Source organism: Anastrepha obliqua, chromosome 4, assembly GCF_027943255.1.
Source record: "Anastrepha obliqua isolate idAnaObli1 chromosome 4, idAnaObli1_1.0, whole genome shotgun sequence".
NCBI lineage: Eukaryota > Metazoa > Arthropoda > Insecta > Diptera > Tephritidae > Anastrepha > Anastrepha obliqua.
This window is the reverse complement of record NC_072895.1, coordinates 126,418,736-126,437,605: the sequence shown is the minus strand read 5'-3', so window position 1 is coordinate 126,437,605 and position 18,870 is coordinate 126,418,736. Positions and strand designations below refer to the sequence as shown.

The following is an 18,870-nucleotide window of genomic DNA, read 5'->3' as shown; positions in this document are numbered from 1 at the left end:
GTGAAACTCTACTGTAATAGCTGCTCTTACATACTCGCGGTTGCTCACATCTGCGAATTGCCACCTTCGCAGCCGTTTGCACTTGCGGGTAAATAGCACCTTTGGAGTTGGTTGGGGCATATTTGACTTGATTTGACTGTTTCGATTTCAGTTCGTTTTTAGATGTTGTTGTGACTAGTTTCTGGTTTTCTCCGGGCGTTAAGAACTTTCCGTTCATGTGTGTGGAATAAAAAATTAATGTGAAAATAAAATTTCTGTGAAATGTTCGCTTCAGCTAGGCTCAAGCCGAATCGGATGAAATTAATCTAGCCGCAGAATGAAAGCAGTCGAGTCAAAAATTAAAATTCGATGTAAATATTCAACCGATAAAATGCTAAGAAAGAAATATGTATTTTTAAAATAAAGGCAGTGAATGAGAAAATATTTCATGCATATTTATTTTCAAAAGCATATATGTAATATATATGTACATACACTCTTACTCTAAAAAAATTATCAAGTATTGCTAATCAGCAAATCATTATAAGTAACGACAAAACAGTGACCAGAGTAGCACAACGACTAAACCAACAACCACATTGAGAAATGCAAGAACCGGTTTACAAACACACATACAAATTTCCCCTGATGGCCAGATTCCGACAGTAAAGCGCTACAGCTACAACAAAAATGACTATCGGAGTACTGAAAAAGCAGTAAGGCAATAACGATAAATCCTGTACAGCGAAATGACAACAACAAACAACTGGAAAAATGCACAACCGCAAAACTCGACAACATCCATAAAGGCAGAAAATCGGTGCCAAAACAACAATGACTAGCAACCACTAGCAGCATAGGAGACGAGAAAAATAAGAAATAGAAATTGACGAAAATTATATGTCGGTTCCAACAGTTAACCAAGGTATTGGCTCGCGTCTAAGCAAATCTTGTATGTTGGGCCAGGCCGTCGAAGTCGTTGTAGCTGCCGCTGAAGCTCTGGTTTTGGCGACGTTGCCGTTTGACCAATTTACTAAGCCCAGCAGTGACCAGCTACAGCTATTGAACCAGCTCGACAAGCAAAAAAGGCAAATACAGCATATTTATTTTTGTATTGGCCAACGTCTTTGTTGTAGCTGTAAATTGCTACTGCTGCTTGCCACTGTTTCTGTTGCTGTTCTAGACATTGCTGCTACTTTGAAATTTACATCAAATATTCTTGTAATATCTAAGATGGATTAATGCCATTAGTGGATGGCCGATATGTGGAATGACGTATTACAGAATTTACAAATAACAGCAACATTAGGCCTCATACCTAACTCAGTCCAATCAATCAATGCACTATTAAGGCTAACATAATTTGTTTTGGTACATGTGAAAATGAATTTTATTACGGTACTTCTTCAAGACCATAGCGTTTATATTTTGAGATTTTAGCGAAAATTTATGATTTAATAACTTAGAATATAACGCAATTCGCTCTTTCCTCTCATTTTTTTGCAGAATTTCATTCTGGAATTTACTTGTGCATTCTAAGTGGACTGCTCAGCACCTCGCGACGGTTCCAGCCAATTCTATAGCCACACAGCTCCTCAAAAACGAATGTGGATATACAGAAAAAGTGATAAAAAAACGTTTAAAAATACAATAAGGGAATCATTGAAAAGTAAAAAAAGAATAGTTATAAAAGTGTTAGTGTTCGTGTCTCCTTTCAGCAGCGAAGTATCAGCTCGACACGACGGAGAAATGTGTAAATCTACAGTTTGTACTTCGACCGACGATTACGAGTGAATTGAAAAGTTCCAAGTGAACTGACTGAGCACTTCGAAGAAAACGGACACCAAATGCTAATCGCCGCAGGCTAACCGGAGTAAATATAGAGTGTAAACGGTAAAATACCAACGAAATTATTTTTACACGCCCATTTCTTTATACAACGAATTTGAATGTTAAAGAAATTTTTCAAAGCAAGAAATATCCGAATAAGCCAGGATTCAATATTTCCAATCATAAAGAAATAAAAATAAAAATCGAGAAAAGCCTGTGTACATGCACACTTGGCCATAGATACATACATATATGTATGTATATACCTAGTTAAGACTGTGAAAATGTAAAGTGAATAGGTTATGTGCTGGGAAAGCTAAACAGTTAAACGTAACAACGAAAGTCAAGTCAAAGCAAAAGTAATAAGCCACTTAAAAGGGAAGTTACCATAAAACCAGCGAAAATGTCCTTATTCCGTATGTAATGTCTGTATTGCTGAAAATGTCGATTGAATAAAAAATAGATATTTGTATCAGATAGAGAGGAAGAGAGAACTTGCTCTCATGAAATTAAATCTCTCTCTTTTTTGAAACATTCACACATTTATTATTTCCGTTGCCTTTCAAATCGCGTTCATTAACTGATTCCTTCGTTTTGTTTGCCCCCCCCCCCACGATGGGTGGCTACGTGTGTTCTTATAACGCGATAACCCGAAAAAACATATATAAGGGAATGTGGTTAACTGTATATGTGTGTTAGGACCACGGCAAGAAGAAACTACAACCAAAGTATCTGCATAAAGCGCAAAAGGAACCAAACGAAAACCAACCAACTTTTTCACTAACCTTTCCGGTGCCCTTATATACCTATTATATATTGTATTCGTGTGGTGCTCGGTATGCGGTACATATATTTGTGCGAGTATATGAGGAAAAACTAAATAAATGCAAAAGTTATATGAGTTTATAAAAATGCGAAAGTGGGAACGGATAACAACAAAAGCAGCCGAACATTAAGGTGCTCTCAACACAATACGTCGTGCTTATGAAATTGTGTATTTTGTGTCTGAAAAGGTCAGTATCCTAGTTATGTTTTACTATCCACACCCTCTACATATACTGTGTATGTACAGACGTATATACATATTTGCGTGTGTTTATGCACAAGTGCATACAACACATTCCCTCTTTATTTTCATTGTCCACTTTAGTTCGTCCAATACTTGGCCTTTCTTCACCAAAATGCTCACATGATTGAGCAAAAAGGCATAACCAATTATAGAACTTTGTTCAAAGAAGCTTTTATGTAATGATAGTTGCTAGAAGAAACAGGAGTTAACTTTATAAATAGCAATCACCTAAACCAAACAAAACAACAAAAAGTGTTCACACATAACAATAAATACACCTGCGATGAAGGTAAAGGATGCTATATAAATAGTGAAAATGGTGTAAGAATAAAATCAATGACCAATCGTCAAAGAGTATTAACAATCATCCGATAAATTTACTAATCAAATTAAGAACACGAACTAATGAAAGAACACTGCTTGTATGATATGAACTGCATAATTTTGCTACCGAGCGGAAAGAGAACACTCGATGTGTACTACACTATGTACTAAAAACAATAGCAGTAGTGCGGAATTTGTGTGCTACTGTGATTGGGCCTGACGGGCCAACCCATTCGACGTTTTGACAGATAAATGCTATTTAAAAGTTTTTTTCTCCGGAGTGCAATATTTTTCACGGCCCATTTTTAGTAATTACTTACAATATTAAAGTTTTACTCTTCGCTGCACAAGTCAAAATGTGCTATTTTTGTGTCCACTTCAAAACAGCAATACGCATAAATAAAATAGAACGCAAAAAACTCCATCGAAAAAAAATCGGTAAATTCCTCGCATAAATGTAAGCTTAATAACGGTAATAAATTTAAACAAACAAATTTGTTTGATCAAAGCAGAGTTCGTACTAAAAACTTAACTTAACATATAAGGTTGACTTTATGCTATTTATCTGTCCATGGCTGTATGTGCCCATTAATAGAATTCATAATTACCATATCCCCAATATTATGCTCAAAAACAATTGAAATGTGGACAGTGGCATACGATGAGAGTACTTTGAATCAAAAAATGTTCACAAGTGGTACAAGCTTTTCACAGAAAGTCGAGAAGATGTGAATGACGACGCTCGCTCTGAATGCCCTAGCACATCAACAAGCGACGAAAATGTTGAGAAAGTGAAGAAAATTGTTATGGAGAATCGTCAAATCAAATTAGAGAAGTTGCTGGGGGTTGCGGAATATCGGTTGGCTCATGCCATTTGACAATCATTAAGTACTGATCAGGATCGTAACCATACAGGATTCTTAGAATATTATTAAAAAAATTGATGTCTAATTAACTGGCTTAATGAACGTTCCACTAAACCATTACTATGAAGACAAACTTATTGTAACACACAGATAAAAAGCTAATAATTAAGCTCGCTTTCCAAATCTAAATATTCTTCTCGAAAACAGTATTTTTTAAATATTACGATATATATTTACAATTAAATGAAATATTCCCGAAATATACAAACCATTTTATTTTTTAATTCAAATATTTCCATAAGTATTGCAACTACTGTTTGAATATTTAAATAAATGTATGCTAAATGCTTATAATCAGAGGTATAGGAATTTTTTCTATACTAATAATATGGTCTAATAAATAAGCAGCCAACAGTTAACCATTTACGTATGGACATATGTACATATGCATATCTATAAGATTAAATGGCAAAATCACGTAACAGTCTCTGCAAATATCTGTTTCGAAACGTTTGCATCGTTAAGGAAGAGTTTCGGAAGCAAATTCAAATTCAAAGCAAGTGAGAAAGATTTTAAAGGTAATTCCGTGCCCAAGTGTGGTCAATTAAACACAGCAAAACATAGTGGTGATGCTAATTTGAAGAGCTCTGACTTATAATTCATTTTCATACTCTTAACACGAGCAGTTGAACAAATGAAAATTCTAATTGTGTAAGTTAAGAACTTGTAAAATATAAGTTCTAAAAAAATAATTTTTTTTATTACCGGTTCAACTGACCGCACTTTATTCACTAACTTCCCAAAACCAAAAAGCCGCTTAAACAAGTAAACTACTTAATTTATATTAATAAAAATTGTGGCGTGACTTAATTGTAGGAACTTAAATAAGCAACTTTATAATACTTGCATTATTGCAGAAATCAATATGAAAATTGAGTAAGCAATTTTATTAAAAAGAATATAAGAAGTAAAGAGTTCGTTAACTTGGTTTGGGTTAACTCTTCCCTTCTTAAATCGATTGTCCTCAATCGAGTATTGAATTATGGTGTTTTAATTTCAAGAAATGGCCTCGCTTGGGTGTTTGGCATATGTTCGGTAGTTATTATTGATTGAGGTGATAAATACAGTTTTTGTCTATACTTAATAATGCAAGCGAGAATAAGAGTTGCAATAATAACTGAAAGTACAATAGATATATCTGAACTTAAGCTAATTACATTCATTTTTTTATTTTCATCTACTAAATTTCTAAAATTTCTAATGGTATCTTCATGTTGTATTTGTTTTAAATATAGATTTTCAATTTGTAAGTCCAATTTTGTAGCATTTTTAGTTTCTTTGATTTTTGTGACTAAATTTGGTAATACGAGTGTTTCGTACATTTTTAAGTTTACATTTGTATAGGTTTTATTCAGAACATTAATATTACAATTTTCAAACTTAATGAGGAAGGTTCCTTCTTGTCTTATTTTTAATTTGTTACAATCGTGAGGTATTTTTCCTTTAAAATTCTTAAATATGAGTGTTCCTTGTACCATTTCTACTACTTCAGATTTTACTGAAATTTCCATTTTACATTGTGCTTCCTTAAATTTTAAAATGTTTGCAATACATTCATTATCTAATGAAATCAAGTTTTTTTCTAATTCGTCTTTCACATTTATACTATAAATTTTATTAGAGTTATCTGTTAATATTTCTGATGGGTTCAAAAACACTGATTTGTTTGCAATATTTGGTAATGGTTCAAATTGGATTTTGGCCAGAGGACTAGGAGAGAATTGAGGTATTAGTAAAGTTAGGATAATGTTATTTTCTTGGAAAAGTACTACAATTTTCGTATTGCTATAGCTATCGTAGTCGTTAATCAAACTAAGTTCCTTTTCCGTCAAAATGTCCGTGGGAATAATTCCCAATTTGCTGGAAAATATAATTTGTCCTATGTTATCAACATGGTTATTCAAAAGCGATATGTCATTGTTTATACTATAAGTCTGTTCGATAAATCGGACTTCGTCTTCCAGTGTTTTGATTTTATTCTGTGCACCGTCCTTGAACTCATTAATATAACTATCTACTGATTAAAGTTTGTTGTTTGTTTATATGGGCAGTTATGTTAGTTATTTGTTCGGTCATGAAATTGTTTATGTACGTCAAGTCACTTAGTTTATTATAGGTGCCTTTTTCATTGTCCTTTATTTTGGTTAACGCGTCTTTTATTTCCTGTTCATCGTCGCTGTCCATGGAGCCGGCGATTTACTTTAAGCCTTTTCCTAGGACGTTAATTAGTCCCCTTTTTGACTTAGAGTGAATGTGTATACTATTCACTCTTGCTTTCAGCAATATTAGATTTTTATTTACTGTTTCCAGAAGTCGCTCATCTTCAAATGTTATTCCCTTTAATGTGTTTAGATTATTAGAAATTAATGCTATTGTTTCCTCGTACGTCTTTAAATTTATAAAATGTAGGATTTTATTATAGTGATTAATTGTCCTGACTTCTCCTGTCTTGATGGGTATGTACCCATTGTTGTTTGTAAGGTCCTGTACAAAGATTTGCTGAGCAGTAACTGCTAGTACCAGCGTCAAGATTGTAAAGGTTAACATGTTCTGTCCTGTAACGAAAGGTATTAAGTATAATGTATCTATGAGTGCCTTATCATGACTGTTTGATATTATTTTTATGTACGGTTCGGCCAGTTTTAGTTTTTACTGTCGTGTTGTAATTCTGGGCAACTATTTCTTTTCGATACCTAGCTGACAACTTGTTTCCTAATCTTTTGTTTATTTTAACGAATATTTCCTCTCCCTTTACATATTCCTTGGGAATAGATCTATTTTTATTGTGGTACGCAAGGTCAGTAGCTTGTTTTTCCGAGAGTTCTTTCACTGTTTCTTGCCTGTCTTTTTCTAGCAACTCTGGGTTGCTACTAACTCTTCTACCAAAGAATATTTCCATTGGTCTTTTCCCTGTAACTGTGTGCACTGAAAAATTATATTCTTTTACTGCTCTTTCTAATAATTCCTGGAATGACCGGTGTATTTTTTCGCATTTTAGACAGGCCTTATTTCTTGCAGTGTTGAATGGAATCGTTCGACCTGGCCGTTAGAGCAACTTGTATAAGTTATATTGTGGTTCAGCTTCCTTCTCTGGAGCAGTGATGAGGTCTTTATTACACAATTGTCTGGACAAAACTGATTATAAGAAAGGAGAGTATAAAAGACTAAAGCTAAGTACATAAATGGAAAACATGGATCTAAACTTAAATACATAATAAATATATAAAGATTATGCCATGGGTTTGTGTGTGGTCAGTAAGACCGACTCAGCACATTTCGGTCAGAACTCCAACGCTTGCGACATAACGGAAACGACTGGCCGTTGCTTCGACCCACATTACTTTGTTTATGTTGCATATGTGGTCGGGTTCAACGACATTGTTTGCGCGCGGGTTGCTCGGTGAATTCATTGCGAGGGAAGTTCGATGACTTGGCTGTTAACTTATATGGAGCTGTTCGAAAAATTTTTGTTCCGAACTCATTTTCTATCATGAAATTAATAGATTCTGAATAGAAGGATTTTTCGTTGTCCATGACCAACGTTTCAGGAATGAGTGAAAAGAGAATGTCTCTTAGAGGTTGCCGTATGTCTTCTGCCGCTCTGGACTTTATGGGCTTTGCCACAGCGTATTTAGAAAATTTATCAATTGCTGTTAGCACTAGTTCCTTTCCCACCACAAATATATCTAGGTGAACTATCTGACCGGGGCAACGTGGTATAGGTGTTGGCTGGATTTGGGGTTTCATTGCGTGACGATCATACTTGTTTTCTTTACAAATTACACATTTTTTTATATTTTTTTTTAATTTTGTTCGCCATTGAGGGGAAATAGTACCTTTCAAGAATTTGAGTACGATTTTCTTTACAGTTCCTGTGTGCTCTGTCATGCACCCTGATTATGATATTCTCCTGTTCTTCTTTGCTAATTATATCGTCCACCATTACTTGGGTTAATCTTATTTTGTATTTCAGGAAGTGTAATGGGTACAATTCCTGTATTTTTCCCATAATTTGTTCGTCCGTTTTTATACAGTTTATCACTGATGGATTTAAATATCTCTTCAAAATGGAAATCAATTTCTCCTCGCAATAATCTTGTTCTGTTATAATATGACGGTGGTACGTGGGGAATATTATTTTCAGAAATATTTGATTCTTAAAGGCATTTATAGGTGCCTCAACACCAAGGATTAAATTATGAGCCGAACTTTCGTCTGAGTTCGTGGCTATTGATAGCGTGTTTAACTCTTGCTCCGTTATTCTAGATAGAGCATCTGCTACAACATTCGCCTTTCCTGACTTATAGAACATTTCGTAATTGTACTCTTCGAGTATAGCCTTCCAACTCTTCATTTTGCTGTTGTTATTCTTATTGCTTAGCGCATAGGTTAACGGCTAGTGGTCTGTGAATATTTTGACCTTAACCGACCCATACAGGTAATTTCTCAAAGAGTACAGAGCCAATATTATAGCTAACATTTCCTTTTCGTTAGCCGCTTAATGCTCCTCCGTTTTATTTAAAGTTCTAGAGATAAATGATATTGGTCTATCATTTTGTGAAAGGACTGCACCGATAGCAAAGTTTGAGGCATCTGTTACTAGCTCAAAATCTTTACTGGGTAAGCAAGTACTAAATCTTCTGAAGTGAGTGCATTCTTTATTTTGGCAAAAGATTCCTTAGCATCATCATTTAAACTTATTCGTAATTTTGCGGATTTATTTTTGGACGTTCTCCCTCCCTCCCCCCTAAAGGGATGTCAGCGGCTTGGCAAGTTTTGAGTAGTCCTTGATGAACCGCCTATGGTATCCTGACATGCCAAGAAAACTACGAAGCTCTTTAAGGGTTTGTGGTTCAGGAAAATATTGTATAGCCCTAACCTTTTCCTGATTAGTTTTAATCCCATGGGGTGTAATAACGTAGCCTAAAAAATCTACTTCTTTTTTGAAAAACTTGCATTTGTCTAATTGCACTTTCATATTGGATTCTTCCAAAGCTTTGAATATGTTTTTTATGTGTTTAAAATGTTCTTCTTCTGATTTACTGAAAATAATGATGTCATCTATGTAAACATAGCAGCATCTTCCAATGTATTCCCGTCGGACATCGTCAAGCGTACGCTGGAAAATTGACGGTGCGTTTTTTAGGCCAAATGGCAGCCGTGTGAATTCATATTTTCCATTATTTATGCTGAACGCAGTTTTTTCCATATCAGATTTTTTTAGTGGAATCTGATGGAATCCACTTTTAAGGTCGAGAACTGAAAAAAAATTACTAGTTCGTAGTTGAGAGATTACTTCTGAAATCTCTGGAATGGGATATCTGTCGGCAATTGTGATTGAATTTAACTTCCTATAGTCTATGACCATTCTATATTGTTTTTTTCCAGTTTGGTCTGGTTTCTTAGGAACTACCCATACCGGAGAGTTAAAAGAAGACCTAGATGGTCTTATGATTCCATCTTTTAGAAGCTTTTCTTTTTGACTCTCTACTTCGGATTTCAATGAAGCAGGGTAAGGGTAGAGCTTCGTGTACACAGGCGAGTTTGTCGTGGTTCTAATTTCGCCCACTACTCTAGTTGTATACGTAAGCTTTTCATCCGGTTCTGAAAAAAGGTTACTATATGTATTTGCAATTATTTTCATTCCTTTCTTTTGTTCGTTTGACAAATTTTCCTCTTCGATGTTTATTGCATTTACACATTGCGTCGGGAGTTGCTTAAGGTTTACTTTGAAACCATTACTTAATACCATAATATTTTCATTGGTATAGATAACTGCCCCTATTTCCCTAAGGGTATCGTTCCCCAAAATACCATCGAATGTTTTTAGAGAGCACATTAGGTAAAATTTTATTTTATTATCTAACTTAAAGAGTTTTACAAATGTATGCTCGCTAATTTTTATGTCGCCTACTATTGACCTGGCAAAAAATGGATTTTTATTTGCTATACGCTTACTCACTAATTCCGGCTTAACATAATTTTTGCTTGATCCTGTATCTAATAAAAATTTTAGCGTCTTTCCGCTCTCCGTCCTTACTTCAAAATATGACAACGAAGAGCTTATCATGCTAAAAAATGGATGTCACTTGGTTCGCCAAACTGCTTATCCTCATCTAACTGTTGTTCGTTTGTTATTCCAGTCGTATTAATATGATACGTTCTCTGATTTTTTGCTTGTTGATGATTACCGAATTGTTGTGGCCTTTTTCCAAAATGTTGGTTTGGTTGTGGCCTATTCATATAATTTATTCTACGAGAGTGCATGCTTGAGTCCACTTCCATGGGTTCTGGCTTTGGCTGTGGCCTAGGTGGACGAGGAGGGATCGCGTTATTTTGTTCTCGTTGGTTAAAAAATAATTGCCTTGGTTGCGGAATATAGGCTAATTGTGGGTGAAATATTGGTTTCTGCTGTTGTCCAGAGTTTCGCTTTGAGTATTGCTGTGAATGTGGTTTCCATCTTCCGTTGTAAGCATGGTTCGAGCGAAAGCTTTGATTCTCCAGCTTGAGGCAAAGGTGAAGAGCCTGTGGCAAGTCCACCGGTTCTCTGATCCCTAAGAGGCGAGGCAAGTCGCCATTTAAAGCCCTAATGAAGGTGTCGAGAGCTTTGTCCCTATATGCCTTTGTCAGCAGAGTAAGAGATTCATTACCCATTTCAAGACATCCTAATCTATTCAATATTAGTGAAAGATGTCAGTACACTTTTTGGTAAAATTCTTGGATGCTATTACTACCTTGTACCAGAGTTGTCATCTGATATTCCAGAGTAGATAGGTCACGTTTGTCCCCATAATGTGTGATTAAGCATTGCGAGATTGCACTCCAATTTAACGGTGTGTTATAAGATTCTAACGCTATGTCAGCGTTACCTGTGATTTTATTTCTGATCACACTCAAAATTCCGTAATATTTCGGCGTTCCTTTTATAGGTTCGTATATTGTCAAAATTCTGTCCACACTTTTCTTCCACGAATTAAATTCTCCTGGTTGCCTAGAGAATTCTTTTAAAGATTTCACGACGTCCGGTATTTTGCCCATATCATTTAGATTTTCCCCCTGTCTGTCTATTGGTTGGTCCCTAATATTGGCTAATCCAGCGTTTGGATTTAGAGTTTCTCGGATAGCCTGAAGTCCTTGGTTTCTAAAAACGTCCGCCGCTATATCCGAAATAAGAACTCTTAAATCGTCTAAACTTAACTGAGCATTTTGCGAAGTACTAGGAGCGGAATTTGAGGGAAGTGTGGGGGGGCCTTACCAAATTATTCGGATTTGCCATTTAAAAAAAATTTTAACTGAAGCACAAGTAACTGTTTTTAGAGATTTTTTTCCTCTTATTTAATGGGGAAAATAAAGACGTAATATGTTTAAAAGGATACTTAAATATTATTTTTATAATTCTTAATTACGAGTATTAGATAGCTTACTATACTAAATACAGAGCTGCTCTCGTTCTGGTGTTGAAGGGTCCTCTATGGCGTATCACAGTTTTTAGCACAGAAATATCCTCTTTGTTGTATCAGGGCTGCTTCTCACTTTCACAGAATTATACTTGCTCAGTTTTTGTCCATAATTTATTTTAGGTTTTTTGTTGCAGTTTCATAGTATTAGTTCGCGCGTATTTTTATATAAACCCTTAGGTCTTCTGTGGTTTTCCCTTTACAAATTTTTGTTTTCGGTTTCGCACTTTTCAGTTCACAGCTATTATTAGCTTTTTGTTTTTTTACATAAAACGTTTGGTTATTTTAATGTTTTTACTTTAAAATTTTTATTTTAAATGTTGTGTTCTTAATTCACAGCTTTGAATAGCGTGCGTATTTTTTTTTTCGTTTTTACACATAAACCGTTTGGTTAATTTAAGTTTTTCACTAGCAAAGCGGCTGCGTTCCAAAACGCGTCCTTTTTTCCGCAAGGATACTCGGGGGCCTCGTTCTTTGCTTAATCGCGATGGTTACTTATAAACCAACTATGCTCGGGCGCCAGTTAAGAACTTGGAAAATATGAGTTCTAAAAAAATAATTTTTTTTATTACCGGTCCAACTGACCGCACTTTATTCACTAACTTCCCAAAACCAAAAAGCCGCTTAAACAAGTAAACTACTTAATTTATATTAATAAAAATTGTGGCGTGACTTAATTGTAGGAACTTAAATAAGCAACTTTATAATACTTGCATTATTGCAGAAATCAATATGAAAATTGAGTAAGCAATTTTATTAAAAAGAATATAAGAAGTAAAGAGTTCGTTAACTTGGTTTGGGTTAACTTGTATATGAATACGGTTACCCGCTTATAACTTCAAATATATTGAGTAATTACTAGTTTTTGTCCGAAAGCAGCTCCATTTCAACATTCTCGTAACCCGCCACACAAAGATATCAAAGTTACTTGTTACTAAGTTTGTTACTTAGGCAGTTCGTTTTGCCTGGTGTGACGATACGTTCGCTTCATTTGTCTTGAGTAAAAGCGGAGCAACGTGTACTGCAGTACATAAACTTCCACATTCCAAACCGCTCGAGCAATCACACAAGCCCACATACATATGTACGTACAGGTTGGTTGAAAAGTAAGAAAGCAAAGATAAAGTGAAGTAAATTTATAAATGAAATAAGTTTTTTTTATTCAATATAGTCTTCCCCAGATTGAATATACTTATTACCTATTTAACCTTATCCTCAAACATTTTTATACCAGCTTTGTGATGATTTTCCGGAAGATCTATAAAATACTGTTCAACGGCCTTTTCATATGTAATCTACAGGGTTGCTAATTTTCGACGGACCCATCTGGCAACCCTGTATATTTTGACAGAGACGTCAGATCGCTTAATGACATACCGCGTTGGAAGCGTCAGACCAAGCAGATTTTTACCATGGAACAGTACACGCCACGCGAGCGCTCCCAAATTGTTGAAATTTACATTCAACAAAAGAAGTCAATTGTGAAAACTCAACGTGCGTATAAAAAATTAAATAATGTGAAAAGTGCGCCTTCTAAGAACACCATTAAACGTTTGTATGAAAGGTTTTCGACTGGTGATGCTCTTTCTAATCCAAAGAGCCCAAATCAAAACCGACCAAGGCGTCGCCAAGGACATCCCAAAATCGCCGTTCTCAGCAGTTGGGCATTGCTCGGACCACTTTACAACGAATTATCCGCATTGATTTGCATTTATTCCCGTATAAGATTCAATTGACGAAAAGATTGTTGCCTGCGGACAAGCCTTGTCGATTTGAGTGAGCCCAAAGAGTTACTTAACGTCCAAAGAGAAAAAATTCGAGTAATTTCCGGGAAAAATTCGAATAATTTCCGGGAAAACCCTAAAACAGCCCTTTTCTTTTTCCCATACAAATATTGCGCGTTCGTGTGTGTGCGTGTTCGCGTTGGAGGATATAATGCGTTCACACAAAAGTGATAATATCGTGATTCCAACCAAATTGAAAAGTCAAAAAATGTAAGAGCTATAGATTTGATTGACCTCGCAATATTCTTTCCTTTGTTTTAGTTTAAAACTTAGTTAAGGAATGATTTCATTCACAAACAATAAATAAAAATAGTTAAGTAAATTCTAAGAATAATCTTGCAGGGCTGAACAATTCCAAACATATTTTAAGAATACCAAAAGATAAACATTATTAATTAATCTAGAAAACCCATGTATGCCTGTTCCAGTGTTGGAAAACGATCAGATTTGTTTGTATATTCACCAGGTAATCAAACAAAAAACATTGTATATCATAAAGCACTACAATAAAAATAAAACAGATTTTTGTTAATAATTATGATTCAGTTGATTTTCAATAAAGCGATTACTGAAAATACTTGCATATATACGTTTTATTTCATTATTCTTTATTATATCGGTTATTAACCCTATGTTAATAATAATAATAATAATAAATAATTAATTATCTCTATGTTTTGTCATTGAAGCACCCGCTTTATGAATATTTGTCACCTTTAGGTTCCCACTATCCCTTTAGATTATTTTTCAATCAGGTTTGAACCTTAAGTTCCCCTCTTAGTTTGAAGCCCTCTGGCAAACATCCCAGTCGGGGTTTTTAGTGGGTCCCAAAAGGGTGGCCAAAGTTCGTGGAAGCGAAGATACTTAGGTCAAACGAGCTGACCCTTTTCTTTAATTCTCCTGAACAGAACTGTCACCATGATGATAGGGCGATGTGTGAGGGTCAGCAGACTAAAAACGTCTTAGGGTCGAAATATAAACTGCCACATTCAAAATCTATTTGACAGAACGAAGTCTGTCGGGTCCGAGATCCGTTCATCTGAGATAAATATGTATGGTGTCAGAAGTTTCACACATAGCCAAACTTGAATTTTCTCAAATAATATCATACAATTGCTCTATAATTTCCGACTCAACTAACTAATATGTGTTGCTTTCAATACTTTTCAACCATCCTGTTCATACGTACATCTCATAGATATAACCAAATGTATTCGTACTCATTTGAAGTTCCAGGTATTTAGTTTTCAACGTTTTCATGACTTTGTCTGGCCTTAGCTGCAGGTTCTTGTTTACCATTGTTTAGAAAATCAAATAACTTGTATACATATTCGTTAATATATTTATATTATTATGTATATTGATATTTCTTCGCTTTTACTCAATTTTATGCATAGGTATGTACTCGTGCATTAGGGCGCGGTGAAACGCCGTGCAGCATTTGTGTTTTGATTTCATTATAATGTACCAACAAAGTTAAGTTCATTGTAATTATCGATCAGCTCAGCTGGTTTCTGTGATCTCATAGCAACAAATGGCTGATGGTAGCACTATCATCTTTATTTAATTATATACATATTGTACTTATTTCAAAGTAACGTTCGAAGTCAACAGAATGGGCACAGGTGTTTCTACCAGTTTCGCGTCTAATGCTTTAAGAAATGTTGCCCTCTTAAGATTGCACACTAAAAAATAGCGCTCTTTATTATTATAATTCCTTCATTATTAAATCTTCTTCTTCCACTTTATTTAAGATTTAATCTTGTTTTTACAACATTTAAAAAATGTTCTTATTAAAAGATAACACTAACATTTGACATGTAATACATTAGTACTTAACAAATAAATAAATAAACATGTATATTGCTCATTGTTAGTCATTCTGCGACTCTGATGTCCAGCATTCGTACCATTGCTGAGGAGGACGTCCAGGTAGCCTATTTTCTTGCACTCTTACATCCAATGCAGCTCTTCTCAGTTGGTCACACATTTCCCTTATTTCTTCATTGCGTATGTGATCCGAGTCTTGTGTGGCCGCATATTGATCTGAGAGTCTGCAGGTTCCATGTGCAGAAGTCCACCCAAGTGGGGAAAGTTACTGATCACCATTCACTTGGGAGTGGCCAGGACTATTCTTTTGTATATGGTTCAAGCAGCTCACAACGTCCGGGATTAGCCCACGTATCCTCTGGGTAGCTTCCGAAGATCCGTTCGGGAGTGAGCTAACGTGAGAGGGCGAAGCATTCCAGGATAGCTGGTTGTGCGTTGGGTTTGGGACCGGCCACTTAAAAATCTCCCCCAATGAAAACATCAACAAAGCCTCGGATGAGAACTTCCACTGATGACGACCCCTGCAAACGAAATAAGGAATATGATTTGAGGGCATGCACCTGGAATGTCCGGTCCCTTAATGGGGAAGGTGCCTCTGCCCGGCTGGTTGATGTGCTCGTGAGAGTAAAGACTGACATCACTGTCATCCAAGAGATGCGATTGACGGGGCAAGGTAAGAAAACCTTAGGGCCTTGCGACGTCTACTACAGCTGTCATGTAGAGGAGCGCAAATTCGGTGTCGGATTTGTTATGGGAGAGAAACTTCGTCGCCAAGTACTGTCGTTCACTCCTGTGTTTCGCAATAATCCGCATCAAAGCGCGATTTTTTAACATCTCGCCAATTTGCGCCCGTGCCCCAAGAAGGACGATACGACCAAATATTCCTTCTATGAGCGCTTGGAACGTTCCTATGAGCGCTGCCCCCGCCACGACATAAAAATCGTGCTTGGCGACTTCAACGCCAGGGTGGGCAAGGAGGGAAATTTTGGTCCCACAGTCGGAAGACTCAGCCTGCACAACGAAACATCCGAAAACGGACAGAGGCTGATCGACTTCGCCGGGGCCCGAAACATGGTAGTCTGCAGCACCAGATTCCAGCATAAAAAGATACACCAAGCTACCTGGCTGTCTTCTGATCGAAAAACGCGAAACGAGATCGATCATGTTGTGATGGATGGAAGACACGCTTCTAGTGTATTAGATGTACGTACGATCCGAGGACCCAACATCGACTCGGATCATTACCTTGTTGCAGCCAAACAGACAGGAGTAATATTTCTCGTCGCCTACGTGCCGCCGCCGAAGAAGAAATCCGATGGATGTCACCTATAGAGCCACGCTGTGATCGGGCGCAACGCGAGCCATGTGGGATCGCTACGGAGAGCTAAAAAAGGAAGACAGACGTATTATTCGAAAGAAGAAACGAGAGGCCGAAATACGTGAGTGCGAAGAGCTTGAGATGCTGGCCACCAGGAACAACGCCCGAAAATTCTACCAGAAAGTTTGGCGGCTTGCAGAAGGTTTTAAGACCGGGCGTTTTCCTGTAAGAACAAAGACGGCGAACTGGTGACTGACGCACAGAGCAATCTTAAATTATGGAGGGAACACTTCTCGAACCTGTTAAACAGTGACAGCTGCGCATGTCACAGAGAATGTGAAGATCCCGATACCCCAATCGTTGACGACGAAATTGTCGTTCCGCTACCCGACCATGACGAGGTGAGAATAGCGATAACGCGGCTAAAGAACAACAAAGCCGCGGGCGCCGACGGACTGCCGGCTGAGCTATTCAAACATGGCGGCGAGGAGCTGGTAAGGTGCATGCATCAGCTTCTCTGCAAAATATGGTCGGATGAAAGCATGCCTGCCGATTGGAATTTAAGTGTGCTCTGCCCAATCCATAAGAAGTGTGATTCTGCAATCTGTGCCAATTACCGTGGGATTAGTCTTCTAAATATCGCCTATAAGGTTCTAGCGAGCGTATTGTGTGAAAGGCTGAAGCCCACCGTCAACCAACTGATTGGACCTTATCAGTGTGGCTTTAGACCTGGAAAGTCTACCATCGACCAAATATTTACAATACGCCAAATCTTGGGAAAGACCAACGAAAGGAGAATCGACACACACCATCTTTTCGTCGATTTCAAAGCAGCATTCGATGGTACGGAAAGGAGTTACTTGTATGCCGCGATGTCTGAATTTGGTATCCCCACAAAACTAATACGTCTATGCAAGATGACGTTGCTCAACACCAGCAGCGCCGTCAGAATTGGGAAGGACCTCTCCGAGCAGCCGTTTGATACCAAACGAGGTTTCAGACAGGGTGACAAACAGACGGCGCACTCGCGTATCGGCACCCACGTCACTGTAGACAGTTATAATTTCGAGGTTGTAAAAGACTTCGTTTATTTAGGAACCAGCATTAACACCGATAACAATGTCAGCCTAGAAATCCAACGTAGAATCTCTCTTGTCAACAAGTGCTCCTAGGGACTAAGTAGGCAACTGAGCAGTAAAATCCTCTTTCGACGAACAAAACTAACACTCTACAATGCCCTTCCTAGCGTATGGCGCAGAAGCTTGGAGTGTTTTAGAGAAAGATTCTGCGCAAGATTTTTGGACCTTTGCACGTTGGCAACGGCGAATATCGTACGCGATGGAACGATGAACTGTATGACCTTTACGACGACATAGACATAGCCCAGCGGCTACGTTGGCTGAGTCATGTCGTCTGAATGGATACAAACGCTCCGGCTTTGAAAGTATTCGATGCGGTACCAGCTGGTGGTAGCAGAGGAAGAGGAAGGCCTCCTCTGCGTTGAAAAGATCAGGTGGAGAAGGACTTGGCTTCACTTGGTGTGTCCAATTGGCGCCGGTTAGCGCGCTTTGTTAAACTCGGCCAAAATCGCATAAGCGGCTGTCGCGCCAATTAAGAAGAAGAAGTGTGCATTTCCGTAGTATTAAGGGCACGCTGTGTAAGTGCTGTGTCTGCGCATGCCTCGATACCGTAAGTCATAATCGGACAGACATGTGTTTTTTAAATTCACGTTTTGTTTTTCACGCTAATGTGTTTATTCCTCCGCACTATGTCCCTTAAAATGCCAGAAATGCGTGCTGCTTTCACAGTTCGAGTTTTGACCTCATTGGCGAGATCTCTTTGTGATGTTATGGTAGTTCCCAAATATTAAAAGCTCACAACTTGCTCGACACTCCGTCCATATACGGCAACTTTACATCTTACAGGATGTTTTGACATAGTCATGCATGTTTTTGTTTCGGAAATCTGCATGTGGAATTTTATTGCCGATTGTTCGAATGCAAATAAAAGTCTTTGGGCATTATCTTCCGTATCCGATTAAATAACAGCATCATCTGCATAACATAAAATTTGTATATCTTTGCCATCGATTGTATAACCTCTTGTTGATCTAATATCATTGATTATTTCGTCCACTAATACCTTAAACAGAATGATACCTGCTTGCACAGGTATTTTAGAAGAAGTCTCTGTGTTTATTCTTATGTATGTGTTGTTATTTTTATTAATGTCATCTATTATTGAAACTATTCGCCTGTCACTTTTCCGGTTTTTAAGTTGGTTTAGCATAAAAAACGGCGTTTCGGGGGAGTTGCGATATCAAAATAAATAATAACATTTTTTTAAATAAAAA

General features: G+C 37.1%; 1 protein-coding gene across 10 annotated transcripts in view; it reads left to right on the top strand.

Annotated features, from left to right (window-relative positions):
* LOC129246389 (SH3 and multiple ankyrin repeat domains protein 1) overlaps window positions 1-18,870 on the top strand; it is an 82,159-nt gene continuing 63,289 nt past the window's right edge. For 8 of the 10 annotated variants that reach the window (XM_054885180.1, XM_054885176.1, XM_054885178.1 and 5 more), the window contains exons 1-3: window positions 1-88; window positions 152-350; window positions 1,486-2,822. The gene's annotated coding sequence lies outside the window, so the exon portion shown is untranslated. Of the gene's footprint in view, window positions 89-151; window positions 351-510; window positions 905-1,332; window positions 1,351-1,485; window positions 2,823-18,870 lie in introns of those variants that run through there. The other 2 variants (XM_054885172.1, XM_054885173.1) reach the window with 2 other exon arrangements.